Raw genomic sequence first — 16106 nt, 5'->3', positions numbered from 1 at the left:
CCCTTTATGCTTCATACATTTAGAACATTTTATGATAACAATAATTTTTCTGTTGTATATTTTAGAAATAGGATATCACAATAAATGCATTCGCTGTTGTATGAAATGACAAAGGCTTTGGACAGCAGGTAACAATAACAACTGAAACAATAATAACATGCTGAAACAATTAGTATTGCCAGTCCTATGGTGTCACAGAGATGAAATTACCATTAGGGAGATCTACATAAGTGTATGCAAGATCAGATTTGATTAAAAGGCAGTCTTTGCACTGCAAAATCTAATGGTGCTGCATTGTCACTGAGAATGAAAAATTTCCTGAAAAAAAAATATATTTGTGTAACATATCTATGCATTTAATTTTTTTCTGGGTATTTTTTATGGTTTTGTTTGGGATTTTTTTACAAAAAGACACCAAGTCTACATTACCAAGGTCAGTGTCAGCTCTCTTAGTCTGAAGAGGAGGGCTGAGCTGAGCTGCATGGGGGAACAATTCACTTTTTCAGCCCAAATCGGTGCAGCAAGGCTAACACAAATGGCAGACTCAAGAAGAAAGAGCTGAAAACCTGGGAGATTGACAGAAAATCACTAGGGATTTCAGAAAAAATACATGCACTTCCAACAACATTTCAGCCATCCAACATTTTCTGTCAAAATAGCTTAAGAATTCCAGCTTATATGAATGCCAGAGACAGTTTGGAACTTGTGATTTTCCCTGTTCTCAACTGCATAAGTAGATAAAGCTGTAATATTTGTCCAGTCTTAAGTCTCATTAGGTGCAGAGTGAGTATTGTTCTTCAGTCAACCTAATAAAAATAAACCTGATGAGGGGAGTGCTCCCTCTCTGGGTGTAGAACTGGACCAGTGTGCCAGCACAGGTGGAACTGTGCTGGTGTACACCAGAGCATTTAGCTTATTTTGAAGAAAAGCAAACCTTTTCAGAGGCTGATTCTGTACCTAGGGACAGAGGATATAGGAAAGACCACAAATAATTTTTGATTCAGGGGTTATGTTTTTTTATGACTTCAGTGCAAATTTCAGCCATGCTGTGACTCATCTCTGGGATATTATTCAATATAGCTATTAAACATTAGATTGCATGAACAGGGTCACCTTAGAATAGGCAAAAATTAAGGACATATTTGGAAAGATATGAGGAAGGGGGGAAATCAATATTTTTTAATTCAATTTCCCAGTAAGGTCTGCTCATTTAACTCGGAACATACCCTATAAAATGACAAAGCTATTTACATTACAAAGTTTAAGCAGCGCTTGGCTGCGAAATCCCTGGCTGTTAAGGAAGCGTGTTTTCATTAGTTTCAACTGGCTTTGGGTTTAAAAAAAGTAACAAATAGTGCTGAAAATCAGCAAGGTGCCAAGGCTGGCAACAGGGAGTCCCCTGAGCCTGCAGCCATTCCAATCAGGGTACAGCTGAAAAGCTCTGTTCTCAGGGCTGCTCTCTGGCAGTGGGGGACGAAACGTCTTTTCATTCACTCCTTCCCACTTCAGTGCCTCACTCAGGACTGGCTGAGGAGAAAAGGCTCCTTCTGGCAGCTGTTCAGGGGATAAGGGTTTTATATTTTTGCGTGGGGGTGGCTTTGCTGGTGTGACCAAGCCCTCACAGCCTGTCATAGGACCTCAAAAGATCCACTTACACAAAAAGGTCCGCGCTACACTTGCCTCAAGAAAGTCCACACAGGACCTTTGTTCCACTTACACTCAGTGTTCAGTTCATTTCTGCACATCTCAATTAGGGAAAGCAGCCCCAGCAGCTTCACTCTCTGGAGCTCATTCATGGGAGTGCTGCAATGTGACCCTGCAAACTCTGCAAGGAATCAGAGGAAACTTTTTGCATGGAGTCTTTTAAAGGTCCCATGCAAACCTTTGAAGATGAAAGTCCATTTTCCTTGCTTGACAAAGAAAGATTGCACAAGCAGGACTGGAAGAAAAGAGGGTGATTATAGTTGCCCATATTTAACCAAAATACAGTAATTAGCCTATGTGATAAAAATGACAGCCAAGAAATGACACAGAATTAAGAGTTTCAGAGACCTTACAAATCATTACAGTTTGGTGGAATAAGCCTATTACACTCCAAAACTCCAGGGGCTTTAAAGCATCCACTGCACACATTTCTCCATTCCTGTCTCTGAAGCTGTTTTTTCCTTTACTGCTTTACTGACCTGTGCCTGTGGTCTCTTCACTTCTGAAGCAAAGATAATACCATTAAAAGTCACTCCTAAATGTAGCCGTTGACATAAATAATTTATATCCCAATATTCCAGATGATTTCTATTATTTTGTGGTGAGGGAAAAAAATGAGGAAAGAGCAGACACAGTAAGATTTCAGCTTGTTCTCTGAGAAATTGTCTGAGTGAAAAATAAACATGACTAAAAGAAACCAGAAAATAGTCCTTGTCTTATTTGCTGATTCAGTCCCCAGTGAGGAGGGTGACAGCCTTAGTATGAGACACATACTTTTTAAATTCAAGACATTAATTCAGACTGGAGCCACTGTGCAATGCAGGGTTATGCTCTGGTAGCTGTGGGAAATCAGAACAATAACACCAAATACCTTGTACCAAAATGCATTCTGAGAAAGATGGTGAAGTGCACCCAAAAATATATAATGGTTGATTGGGATATGTCCCCTTTAAAGAGTGAGTTCCCTCTAAAGGAATTAGGAAGGAGGACCTGCTGGAGATTAAGTCAGTTTTGGATGAGAAGTGGTTGAGTCAAACCTAAGTACATCATGGAAAAAGAAAGCTCTGTGTCATCATATGTGACATCATCATTTTATTTGGCCACTTTAGGCCATTATCACTTACATCAGCAAAGACTTTCTTTCATGAAACTCTCAATATAGCAAAATAATTCTTATCTATGCAAAGGGAAGTAGAATGGAGTCCTAAATCTTGTTCATATGCAACCTTTGAGATCCCCAGCTATTTCAGAGGCAAATCCCCATACAGCAAATATTCCTCCACAAGACAGTATTTTCTTCACCTTTGTGAATAAAAAAGGCAAGTATTTTCTTTAAACATTTGGTTTTCTATAGCTTATCTGAGCAGATAACTTTTTCTTACTACAACATCTTGGCCATATATTTAAATTTTTGTAAATTTCTCTTTGAAAAGAAAATGAAGGAAAAAAGCTGCCTCCAAATGCATATAGTTTCATTGATTGTAAAATAAAGAACTTGTATGGGTAAATGTAAAATAAGAAAGCAATTAAATTGTATTAGAAGAGGCCATTACAGGAATGGCCAAACTAAGACATCCAAGTGTACACTTTTAGAATATTGAAATATGCTACATTCTTTTTATAGTGTTGGACCAAGTTTTATTCTGGGACAATGCAGACTGCTGTGCAGTTGTCAAGCATCTCTAGAATTTTACAAACCATACCCATCAGATTGTTAAGGAGATTTATCAGGTTCCATTTGACCAGTTTCCAAAGCAGTATCATTATTATAACCATCTTGATTAAGAAACTCAGAGCTGCCCTGAATAAACCGTGGCATATCATCACATTTATAGACTTGTGTTCAGAGCATTAATGGTCTCACTGAACCAAAAGTCACTGGATACAAATCCTTCTTCAGCTGCTGTCTTGGGATGGATCCTTTGTGTGAGTTCCAAGAAGAAATTGCATCAGCCAGCCACGAGCATGAACATGGGACCAGAACACACACAATGACAGCTGACTTTCTTATTTTTACCCCACTCTCCATTTGTCAGAGATTTTGCAATCTCCAACATGCTACTTGGATTTATAGGCAATCTCTCACTAGATAAGAGACAGAGTTCTGGGATCTGGAGTTTTACTTTTTGACAAAAGCTTTCCACAAGCAATTTGGTGTATATTAAAGTCAAATAAATGTCCACTGAAGCAACATTACCCTACCACCACTGGGCTGGACTTAATGAGAGCTCAGACAGTGGGGAGTCTGAGAGGTTCACTGGGGAGCCCATTTACCATGAGAAAATGCAATTTTATCGCAGACGTGTTTTGCATTGGTTGTTACGCAGCCAAAAAGCTAAAGCTGCTGCGTGTGCTTTCTCTGTAAGCATGGGAGTATTTGGGGAGAAAATACTGAAAAGTGGCACGTGGCAAAGCACCTTCTGGCTTTAGGCATGGAGGAAGGACAGACAGCTGCTCCTGGAACAAGCCCTGAGAGACCAGTGGGGAGGGAGGGACCAAGGCTGGCAGGGGCTGAAGAAATGCAGATGAGCAGAAGCTGAAGAGCTCCATGCCAAGGGGACCTCAGCAACAGCATCAGGCCCAGAGGAAGAGAACAGATTGCTGCAAAAGAAACTATTTGAATAGACTTGGGTGGGGGAAAGGGGGGGAAAAAAAAACCTAAAAAAGAAAAGCAGGCCAGCTCTCTTTGGCAGCAAATCCAGCTCACTAAGGTGAGGCTCACTGGGTTAAATTGCTGCTCAGTTATTTGCCAAGGGAAGCTTCAGCTATACTGAAGTGTGGGGCTTAACAGCATGAGACTAGGAGCTCAGTTTAGCATTGGTTAAAAGGAAATAAGAATAAACAAAAGGGCTCCTCTGCCAGACCTTTCCTGTTGAATATGTAATGTGTGGTGTCTCTATGCACAGGACTGCAAACATTCTCTCTTGGTTTAAAGCATCCTGGGAAACTTCATTAAAGTAATAATGGCTGTTAGTAAAAGTTAAACAATTATTTTAAAGTATCATTCAGCTTGATGATAGAGTTTATTGAAGTGTTCCTGCCAGGAGTTTATTCCCTGTGAGCAATACCTGTATTCAGAGCTCAAACACTGGATTATCACTCTCTAGGCTTTTTGGTGCAAACCCATAGGAATCTCAAGATTATTGTGGTTATGAAATAATAGTAATGAATTACACATATCCAGTCATTCCTTTATAAGGCTCCTATCTCCATTTAAAAGCATAGAAATGTCTCATTTGATCAAAGGCTCTGCTTTCTGCTCATTTCTTGTGTACTTCCATGTGAATGTCCCTGGGTTATGCTATGGCAACGGCTGAAGCACCAGCAGGAACTACAGATAGACCTTGTTGCAGGAAAATCCAAACCCTACAAAAGCAGGAGCATGGGAATCTTATTTCTCTGGCCAAGTGTGTGATGGGGGTTGCTAGACCCCTCACTAAAGGGAGCTGGGCCAGTTATGAGAACTGGGCTCCAAGCAATCTGGCCCATCCCTGCCTGACAAAGTCCTCTCTGGGGATTGCCCATCTGCAGCAGGACGTGCCAGAACTGCTCAAACCCCCCTTCATGAAAGGAATTAACACTTTCCTTTGTTGTATAAGAAGTTGAATGGGAAACATAGGATCGGGCAAAATCTGATTTGTTCCTACAGGACTGATGAGAGCAGAGCAAGAATTTGGATTTTGTCACAGTTCTTCAGGCAGAAAGAGCACTGAGCCCTGTGTCCTCAGCAGGACTAAGAAAGGCAAGATTAATTCTCTAGGAAAGAAGGATTTACCAAGTCCTACAAAGAGCAAGAGGAAAGTAAGCAGTATTTTCCCTCAGGTTGCTGCTGGTGTTCAGTCTTTGAATACCTTGTCAATCCCAGGAAAGATAACGTGGATCTAAACTCACCTTTGGAAGCTTTCTTGGTCAGCCTCAAGAAGCTGCCTATGCTTAAAATGGCTCCAGAAGGAGAAGTAAGAGGCCAGTGCCTCTGCTTCTTCAGCAGGTACCACAGACACTAAAAATCCATGCTCAAGATCAAGAAGGGGCTGCATTGACCAGAGTCCCTTCAGAAGGGTCAGTTGTTGGGGTGGCATGAGCTGCTGCTTGTGAGCCCAGCGCTCCTCAGGGCCGTGGGGCTCTGCTGTTCCCTCAGCAGCAGCTCTGCTGGAGCAGCCAGCTGATAGCAGCGAGTGGGCTGAGCTGCAGGGCTTTCTCTGAGCACCAGCCTGGGCCAGGGTCAGCTCTTGTGGAGCCTCTCCAGTGTCACTGCTGCGCTCAGAGGCTCCACTCTGCATCGCTGCTGGGTGCTCTCTGTGCACGTGTGGGCATCACCACAAACCAGCCCAGTGCCTGTGTGCTCAGAGATTTCACAGAACTGGAACCATCAGGGATGGCACATTGTCTGTGTTTGTTGTTGAGGCTTGTCCTGTCGGGCTTTTCTCTAGGTAATGCAAAGGCAGTGGGTTTTGGCTTTTTCCTATGCAAATTCAGTCCTGACTCCTTGGAGCTGCAGTGTTATGTAATGAGGATAATACATGTGCATACATACAGATATATATACACACACACACATATATATATAAACCCCCACACAACACATTGCTGTCACTCACATGCCTCACAATAATGAAACAGACCTTCTAAGAACTGTCTTGACCATTTCAGCACTTTTCCAGCATCTTCCCCATTTCTGCTTTCCTGAAATAAAGAATTGTACTCCGAGTGAACTTCAGCACCATGGGTGGTTACAGCCACTGCTGTTACAGTGTTATTAGAGACTGATGACAGCAAAAGCATCCCTGTTACCAGTATTTCCCTCCTGGCATGCATGAACAAGGTAAAAGCACAAAACCAGATTATCTTCATTAGTGTTTATCCTCTGCAGGAGCTCTGACTGTCAGGTGTTGTTTATGCTGCGTGGGTCACTTACCTCACTGTGAAGATACTGATACCATGCTTAGCAGTTTACTTTAAACCCATAACAAGGAAACCATCACCAGTTGTCAGGTTTCTCCTCTTTTTTTTTTTTTCCTGGTATAAACACAGAATTTTTTCTTTCATTGGTGTAAGACAATAAGACATGATAAGTTTTGGCAGATAATATTCAGATTTTGATCCAAGGAGGAACAGAATTGACCTGCAGTTCTACCTTTCCAGGTTTTCTGTCCTTCCAAAGGAAATTATCTTTTGCTTGTAGTGTAAGGCTCAGCTTTCATTAGGCTAGACTAAGTTTTTCACAGTGGTCATTCCTTGTGGCAGGATTGCCAAGGACAAGTGTGGAGAATCCAGCAGGTGGTCTGGTTCAAGTGGAATAGATAGATATATTAACCTGTGTCCTTTTTTCCACAGGGATGGAATTCATCACTTATTCATTCCTAGTGTTTTGTGCATCTTGACCTGCCACTGTAGACAAGCAGTGCAGAGCAGATCACACAAAGGATATATTAAAGTCCAAATCAGACTTCATTTTTAAGGAAAACAAGGTTATAGATCACATCTGAGGCATAAGGCAACGTGTTCCTACCAATAAATCCCCAATCAGATGCACAAAAACTTGTAAGAGATGGAGAGTGTGATGAATCCCAGCTGCATTGACCAGCATTAATTTTTCCTTTGTTCAGGAGTTTTCCACTTAGAATCTGGGTTGGCCATCTCCCCAGCAACTAATCCTCTAGGGACAGGGGGAAGAAGAAACAAAAAAGGGAAAATAAAGTTACTCAAGAATTCTACACAGCCTAAAGTTCTGCAACCATAAAAATGTCTTTCCTTTTCCTTTGAATAACCAGGCAAACAGTAAAGCATTGTTCAAAATAATATGTAAATGGAGACTTCTGGTTTTGTTGCCCTCTTTGGGGAACAACACTAAACAGCAAATTCTTCTTCTAAGTAGTCACATCTTCTGTCCTTTCAGTTTCAGCTTTGCTCTTAACAAGTACTTTTCTAGAACCTTCAGACAGAAAACAAGGCATTGGTTTCACCCTGCACTGAGGATATTGACATGTTGAGGTCAGATTTTCTTGTAAAGGTGTGCAGAGCTCCAGTGCTCATTTGTGGGCAGCTGTTTCAGTATAGCAAAGGCTTAATCTTCTCTCTGTTGGAGGGGGGAAATGCCTAAACTACAAGGAAAAGGAATTTACTCATTTGCTTGTCAGCAAGGAGAAGCTGATGATATTTAAGAATAAATTTTCTCTTAAACTTTTAACACCACTAGTTCATTTATAACTATACCACTGAACTAACTCGCTGTAGGTGGATTCTGCAATATCAATCCTGGTGGTTGTAACCAAACAGCAAGCAGGGTTTGTTTCAGCAGGGCCACAGTGAGATTGTCTGTTAGAAGTCTGTGAGGAAATTGTTAAAGAAAGCCCAAAAACTTCAAATGAGTTAAAAGAAACCAGAGCAGGCATCATTCAGAAACTGATATTATCAGCAGCTCTTGCTCAGAAAGGAAGGGTACCCTTAGGTCTTTCATGAACTTGCATAAGCAACATTCCCATCTGGTATTGTGCTGGGCTCATAAAGCTGCAGCACAATCAACAATTAATTGGGGCTGGATGGAGCAAAACTGCTTCAGGCAGCAGAGAAAGCCTCACTGCCACGTTGGAGCTCAGGTCTGCACCTGAAACCTGCTGAAAGTGCAACAGTTCAACACCTGGCTCAGAAATGCTGCTGTCCCACCCTGCAGTGGACACTGGGGCACAGGGAGCAGGGGATGCTCTGCAAGGCTTGAGGACAGTCCTTGCAGTGGGAGCCAGGAATTAATCCAGAGCGTCTTCTTTACCCCAAAGGACTTCACAAGTTGCATCAACTCTTCCAAATCTGTTTAAGTCCTTTTTTACCTCCTGCACATTCTCAGAATAGGAGCTAAAATTTTGGACTGCAGTCAGTGATAAATTAGATGCCTTTACAACTCCAGGCCTCTGCATTCATGGAGGGAGTGAAAACTGTTATAAATACAGAGACAAGTGCACCCACATACCTTGTAAGCAATGATTCTGTGACACAGACAATATCACTGAGGGGAGGGTTCAGAAAACTCTTGCTTTTGTAATAGACACACACATCTGCAGAGCCTCTTCTAGGAGTAGTTCTGGGTTGGGGTTTTGAGTGGGATTTTCTGTTTGGTTAAGGGTTGAGTTTTTTATATTGAGGAGAGGGTTGGGGTTTGGGTTTTTTTAGGTTCTTTTTTGTTTCATCAGTTAAGGAACATCAGTCCATCATAGAATAAGCCTCACTTGAAGCTACCTTATGCCCATACCAGGCTCTCATGTTGGAGCAGGTTTGATGTCTTTTTTTTCCTTAGTGACACTCACATCACAGTGCTACCCTCCCAGCTGTAAGACAGCCACAGCTGTGCCTCTCTGTGCACTGTCAAACAGCAGCTCCAAATGGGAGCCCTCATCTTCCAGAGCTGTGAGCACTAATCAGCAGCTTCAAAATATTTTTTTTTAATCAACTCCCCCAAAACACATATGCAGTGAATGAAAATTAGACAATAAATAGCCTATGCAAAGGTTAAGGAAACCTTCTTTCCTTAATAGTTTTAAACATGTTGTGATCAGTCTACAGTGTCTGCTCCTGACTTAGGAAAGTGAAATGCTGTCAGACATTTCTTGCCATTATTGTCCTCTTCACCCTCCCCTTGTTTGGCTTTGTTCTCTGGTATAAACAGAGTTTGGAAGCATGGTTGGAATTAAATGTGGAAATTAACAGCTCCTCTGGCCTTTTTTTTTAGGGACCAACAGTATGTTTTTCCAGCTGCACCTGATATCTGGCATTGGTTTATTCCCCTTCCATCCATCACCTTCTTAATTCAAAACCAAGTGGTCAAGCAACCAAATACCAAATCAGGAAAACATTAGCACACAGTGTCCATAAAAAAGTACCTCCCTCTTTTGCCAGATGCACAGATGCCATTAACTCCTATCAAGCTTCAGCAGCCTGTCTTTCCCCTGCACTCCCCTGGCCTCTTCCCATTTCCACAGACCCTCTCAGGTGTGACCCAGCCCAGCCAGCTCCCACTGGGCCACTGCTTGAAGCACTGCAAGCAGAGCAGACACAGTGCTGCTGTCAGGGCTTTTGCCTGTTTTTAAAACCCAAGAGAAGAGCCACACAAGCAGAGTGGATTGCAGTTGTGCAGCCTGCCTTGTCCCACAGCCTGGAGCATCCGTGTCCGGGGTGGCCCTGCAGGGATGGAGCTGCTGCCCCATCCTCCCCCTCTGGACGTGGCTCAGCTCACACAGCCTCTTGGTCAGCAGCAGCTGGACACCTGCTGCAGCTGCATCCTGGCCTGGGTTCTTTGGAGTTGGTTCACCTTGACCTGGTTTAGCAGAAATACTTCCCACGTTCTTTCAGTTAAGGTACAGAGAAATGGCATCTCAGTTTCACAGCATCTTCAGACCAGCTACCCTGGGGGTCCCAATTGCCTGCTTTCTCGTGGAATTTTGTACATCCCTAGAGCATAGACATGGTTATTTTTCATGCCATTCTTAATATATTAGAGTCAAAAATAGAATTATTCTGTGTAAAAGGCAAGGATGTTTTATCTCCGGAGAAAGAGCAGTTTAGTGCAACAGCAAGCAATTTGAAGGCACAAAAATAAACCCTCAACATTTTCTTCCTGAGAGGATGAGAAATGGGTGGGGAAAAAAATAGCAGTTGGTGAAGCAGTACCCAGTGGCTTGTTTCATAGCTGCACTTTAACTATTTAAAGCACCCAGATTGCACAGAGGCCTTGTTTAATATTTAGGGCTGATATTGATGGGCCTTGCTTTACTAACAGCATATTATTTTGTTCCTACTGGGAACAACCAGCTCCTGCATGCTAAAGAGACTCCTTTGGAAGGAATAGAAAGCATTTGAGCTGCAGCAGCCCGGGGAATCTGACCCTCCCCTTAACCAGGAGTGGTGCCTGTGCTAACTGCCAAGCACCAAGCCCACAAAAGCACAGATGCCTCCACAGCCTTCCTCTCTCCCTCACCCTGCCAGAGGAGAGGATAAAGGAATACATGAAAACCACACACACCCTCATCAAGGATTCCAGTCGTTCATGAAACTGGACCGAAAGCCCCCAAGACCTGTGCAAGTGTCACAATGTTCAAACAGCTTTTCAAGTTCTTGTTCAGAACAAATCTGCCAGTCTGGAACCACTGCAAGCAGGTTCTACAGATCGTTGACAGAGAGAAGCTGCTACCACAATTGCATCTGGATAAAACAGGACAGCTGCAAGATCTTCAAAGGTTTCACGTGGCTTTTAAGTCTCTGTGACAAACAAGAAAATCCTTTCTTTCCTGGATAATTGTTACCTTAGTGTGGAAGAACATGATGGCTGAATCCTTTCAAAGAAGCCTACAAACCTTCATTCCTTAACAAGATAATTGTTTATCATTCACTATATGCCTGATATTCCCCAAGAGCCTCTGTCCCTTCTAAGCAATAAACAGCCCCTTAGCACATATCAAAGAACTCATTACAATCCTGTTGTGAAAATTACATGGCCAGACATTAAAACAAGCATAATTTTCCTATAGAGATAATAATTATTTAACTAATTGGGTATTTTTGCCACACAGCCCCCATGATAGCTTCTTTTTTTCCCTGCTGTGTCTTCTAGAAAGGACAGTGTAATAAATGTGGTAATCGTGGGAAAGGCAAAGGACATGAAACACAAAATGTTTCAGAGACTGAAGTTAAATTCTCCAATAGTTCCTGCCCAAGATTTTCTGGAGAGCCTGTATTGGGGAAAAAACACTTCACAGACAGTTTGAAGGCCAAAAACTCCTGACCAATTAAAGATGTCCCCGAGGGCCACCAAGGCATGGACTGCTAGGGTTGGTGAGCTACCCATGCTTAAATAAGATCTGGCTGTAGTGTTTGGTCAAAAGAAGTCTTTTAGAGTAAAACTAGAATTTTAAAAAACCAACATTAATATAGTCATAAACACCTGTCTCAAAAGAAGAGCAAGATCCATAGGTTGTTGCAAGGGGTGGTAACCAATCTCCTCTTGTCAAAACTCTGCTGTCAGTGGGGAACCTTTTTGTCTGGCAGTGTCAGGCAGAGCTAAACAAGCTTTTTCTGGGACAGGGCTGCTCACTCTTTGCACTGTATTTTGACATGAACATAAACTGACATCAAAAGACTTTAAATCTGTTTATAAAATACAGTGGTCAGTTTATCCAAACCTCTTTTAGTTGTATAGCAAAGCTCAGAAACCCAAACAGCCTGGTATTTTACTATCACTCCTGGCAGACAGACTTTAACTCCTGAGCAGTTCACTTGAGAGCAAAGCCTTGCTCACACCTTGGGGGTACCTCAGGCTGCTCTGTGAACTCTGCATCAGTCACTGCCAGCTGCCAGGACCTAACCAGGTGTGTTTGCTGCCTTGGCAGAGCTTCCTCCTGTGAAAATGTACTCTTGAAAGTCACCCTACAAAGACACCATTCCCTGAGCCTGGTTTAGGCTTTGGTTCTGATTTACATTATCAGATTAATAAAATGAAAAGCTTTAGTAATGGCCACTTTCAGAGAGGTGTCTGCTGCTTTCCTGTGCCCAGATGGAGCAGGGCTGGGCCCTGACCAAAGCAGCTGCTGCCTGGTCCAGCCCTTTGTGGGACACAGGGGCAGAGATGATCCTCACAGCCCCTCTGGCAGGGAGTGGTTTCCTCTCCCAAGGCTGGATGTGAGTTTGCAGGATATGACCAAGCACAATGTCTCATTTGTAATGTCAAACAGCAGCCATACACAATCCCAGCCTGCTGCCAGCTGTGCCATATATTCCAGGGAGTGCCTGGGAGGGTTTCCATCCCGTGAGCCTGGCTCAGGTCTGGGACAGTGCTGTCACCACACACCACTTGCCAGCTACTGCTTCCAGACCCAGGAGAGCAGCAAGCAGTGCAGCTCAGTTCCCAGCCAGCTACCAGGGGCAGCAGGAGCAAAACTCAGCCAGACCCTTTTTTGGCAACTCCATCAGAGCTGGTGGAAGCTGCAGCTGAGCTCTTCTCCCCTGGACAGGCTCCTGGAGGCATTACCCACAGGACAACAGCCTGTCCACTCACTCTCACTTCTCTTCTCTTTACAGAAGGGGCCCCCCAGCCTTCCACCACCTCCTCCAGGCATTGAAAGGCAGCTCCAATATGTAGCAAGAGAGTACTAGAAAAGTAAATGCCAGATACAAACCAGCAGCAGAAATAAGACTGTCCACTGGAATCTCCAGTGCCCAGGTTCCCAGACTGGGCTGTTTTTGTGGCGTAGTTACTGCTCATCTAAAGCACTGAAAGGAAAAATGGTCTTTTTTTCCATTCAGTCATATTTCCTCTGTACAGGGCTGCTGCTGCCCTTTCCATCATGTCCAAGTTCTGCTTTCAGACGTTTGGGTACTGGTACATTCTCCCAGGATCATATAATTATCAGTCTGTAATCTCCTGTTCCACTGCGGATATGAGCAACCCTTTTATGCTCACAGTAACAATTTAGAAGTGTTAAAGTTTGAGCACTGGGCCCCTGGTGCTTACACGTGTTTAAACTGGCCCTCCCTGAAAGCTGATGTATTCCATCTGCTCTATTGGATTTCTTGGCTTAAAGTTACTGGAAACACTGAATGTTTCTTCTGCAGTGATGCTGTGGCTGTCCAAGAGTAATACACACACTCAGAGCTCGTGCCTGGGCTGCTCAGGACTAAAACACTTCACTACAAGTGGCTTCAGTGGACTTTTTTTCCTTCCTGCTTTTAGAGCTACATTGAAATCCCAAGTCCTGCTGTTCACATTTCTAATCAATCCTATAACATGCAGGTAAGACTTGATGGATAAATAAAACACACACATTTGCAGCTCATTTCCTCTTAACATTCTGCCTGAATGGTGGAAATTAAGAAACTAGATATTTTTGTATTTATGTCAAGAAAAGGAGCCCATACAGGAAAATATTTTGGTTATAAAGAAACAGTAAATTATCAACACCAGCAGCAGCACTGGATTAACCATTCAGATATCCACTGCAAGAGTTTTACAATCCAGCTGCCTCCTTGCCATTCCCAGACTCTCCAGGCTCAGGGGCAGGTATATCACTAAGTTAAAGTACACAGATGCATTCAAACTGGGTCACACAAGTCACCAAAACAGCACATTTCTGCAGCTTTCACAACCCAGCCACCTCACACTGTACAGACTCTGACAGTGTGCCTGGCCCTTGGCTTGTCCATCTCCCCCAAGCCTGAGCAAATGCTAGCAGCTGGAGGGATGCCCACGTTTCCAGCAGCACTGCTGACTCCTTGAAGCCTGTCTTTTGCTGCAGAAGTTGCATTTTAAAAGTGAAGATTCAGGAGTATTAAAAATATTTCAGCCTCTTCATCATCTTTACTTTCTTACACATTTCTATCTTGTTCAGTTCAGATTCAGCCCTTTGCACACTTCCAGTACAGCTGGAGCACAGATGCAGGGAACCTTTCTGGTTCCCATCACCTCCCATTCCTGCCAAGCTGCAGGAACCCTCTTCAGACCTGCAGCCTCTTCTTTTAGCTCAGACCTTTAATTTAAAACAGCTCAACTCACCTCTCCAGGATGCTCTCAAGCCTGCTCAGTAGCTCCACCACGTGCACTCCTTGGCTGGAAAGCACAACCACCCTGACTGCTTTGAGCTGGGGTCACACCCAGTGCAGTGGAAAATCAGGCAAATCTCCACATGTGTCTCACTTGGAGCAGGTGAAGCCAATGGCTGAGGTCAGTGATTACCAGGACGAGCTGCAGCAGGCACTGGGGTAACAGCTCCCAGTGTCAGGTGAAATTTTGATACAATCAAAAATACACTGGACAAGCTCCACAGAAACCCTCTTCTCTCCATTTCTGTGGTGAAGCCACGTTCCCTCCAGAGTTCCTTCAACTCAGCTTTCAGCCATTAGCCAGGGGAGAAAATATCCTGGCTGCAAAATGGTGTCATGGCTTTGACTAAGTGGCTGACTCTGGGGGAAATGGATTCATTGTTCAGGAGGCTGGTTTCCATATCCTCATAATTGCTCCCAGCAAATGTTGACCATTCTCCCTCCTCACCATAGTGGGAGCATCTTCTGGTTGAGTGGATTTGCCATGTGTTTTGTACAGAGCAGCTGAATGCAGATTTACATAAAAATAGTATTGCTGAGCATTTAGTTCTGACCATTTTGTACTTGGTACAGCCATCTGCAATCAAAATGTTTGGAGAATATTACAGATGTTCTTGCATGTTAGTCTCAAAATCTCCTAAAATATAAAACTCTTACATCCGCTCTCTGGAGTTGCCAAACTTTTTCTGCACTTCTGTTATTAAGCAACTCTGTTATTAAGCAATCATGTTATTAAGTTTGGTGGATGTGAGACATCTTTGTCGTGTTCAGCACTGCATGCCAGGAGCTGGGTGGTCACTGGTGGGGAGTGGTGTCCTGGTAACCCTCTCCCCATCCTCCTGCCCACAGCTGGGCACCCCTCCATGGGCACCACAGCAGGGGAAACAGGGCTGGAGAGCTGCACTTCCTGAAGGATGGGAGATTGCTGCAGGATCAATCCCACCACAAGGAGCTTTTTAAACAGCTTTTATCATACACAGCTCTCTAGATGACAGAGAGAAGGTGAGAGCAGATCTGAAGCAGAACTGGCCCTTTCTTTAGTAAAAACTAAGATGTCAGATTTTCTATAATGGAAGCTAATCACTACCCAACAAAGCAGTATGCTTGGAGGGTGGTTTTTCATTTTTAGCCTTGGTGAAATGTTCCTGAAAGCTAATAGCATCTATAATGTCGTTGCTGATTTGTTTTGCTGTATGAAAGAAAGCAGAAAATAGAATTGCTGTATGTAGGAGGTGAAGATGTATTTTGTGTAGTGAGCAATGTGCTGCAGTAAGAAAAGGCTGCCACGGTAAACATGCTGTCCCCACGAAAGCCTGAATGTAATCATGTGGCTAACCACTTGTGATCTTTGAAAGGCAAGGCGTCACCTGGGTGTCTGAGCACAGTGTGATTCTGGAGGCAGGAATCCAAACAATCAATCCAAACAGCTTCTCTCCCTCTCCAGCAGATGCTGCTGCAAAGCTGCGCACACCCAGAACCAAAGCAAAGCCGAGCCCAGCCCTCTGTGAGCAGCCCCCACGCCGCTGTCTGGATCACAAGTGGGCTGCTGGCTGCCTTCTCCCCTTCATCCCACACACAACACACGGGCTGGCTGCAGCAGGAGCTGGGCACTGCAGGCCATGCCAGGGCTCTGCAGAGTGCCCATGCCAGGGCCCTGGCACGCAGCTCTGCGGCAGGTGGGTGCTGCCCTTCACCTCCTCCGGAGCTTGGCAGCAGCTCCTGACCTGCTGCAGGGACCCTGGCAGCTTCTGTATTCAACAGACACCACCGTGCACAACAATCTGTGCCCCAGCAGGCTCTGCCTGTGCCCTCTGGAACCTCTT

General features: G+C 43.9%; 1 protein-coding gene and 1 long non-coding RNA gene across 2 annotated transcripts in view; one reads left to right on the top strand and one right to left on the bottom strand.

The window, feature by feature from the left end:
* The window catches only part of TNFAIP8L3 (TNF alpha induced protein 8 like 3), a 44718-nt gene that overhangs the window by 22927 nt on the left and 5685 nt on the right, over positions 1-16106 (top strand). The gene's annotated exons all lie outside the window — the stretch shown is intronic.
* LOC135280581 (uncharacterized) lies at positions 2780-14659 on the bottom strand. The gene is made up of 2 exons (XR_010347464.1): positions 14237-14659; positions 2780-6387 (listed from the first exon to the last, which is right to left on the bottom strand). It is a non-coding gene; the product is annotated as an uncharacterized LOC135280581 (long non-coding RNA).

The sequence above is a fragment of the Passer domesticus genome, chromosome 14, assembly GCF_036417665.1.
Source record: "Passer domesticus isolate bPasDom1 chromosome 14, bPasDom1.hap1, whole genome shotgun sequence".
NCBI classification, from domain to species: Eukaryota; Metazoa; Chordata; class Aves; order Passeriformes; family Passeridae; genus Passer; species Passer domesticus.
This window is presented reverse-complemented; position numbering and strand designations above follow the sequence as displayed.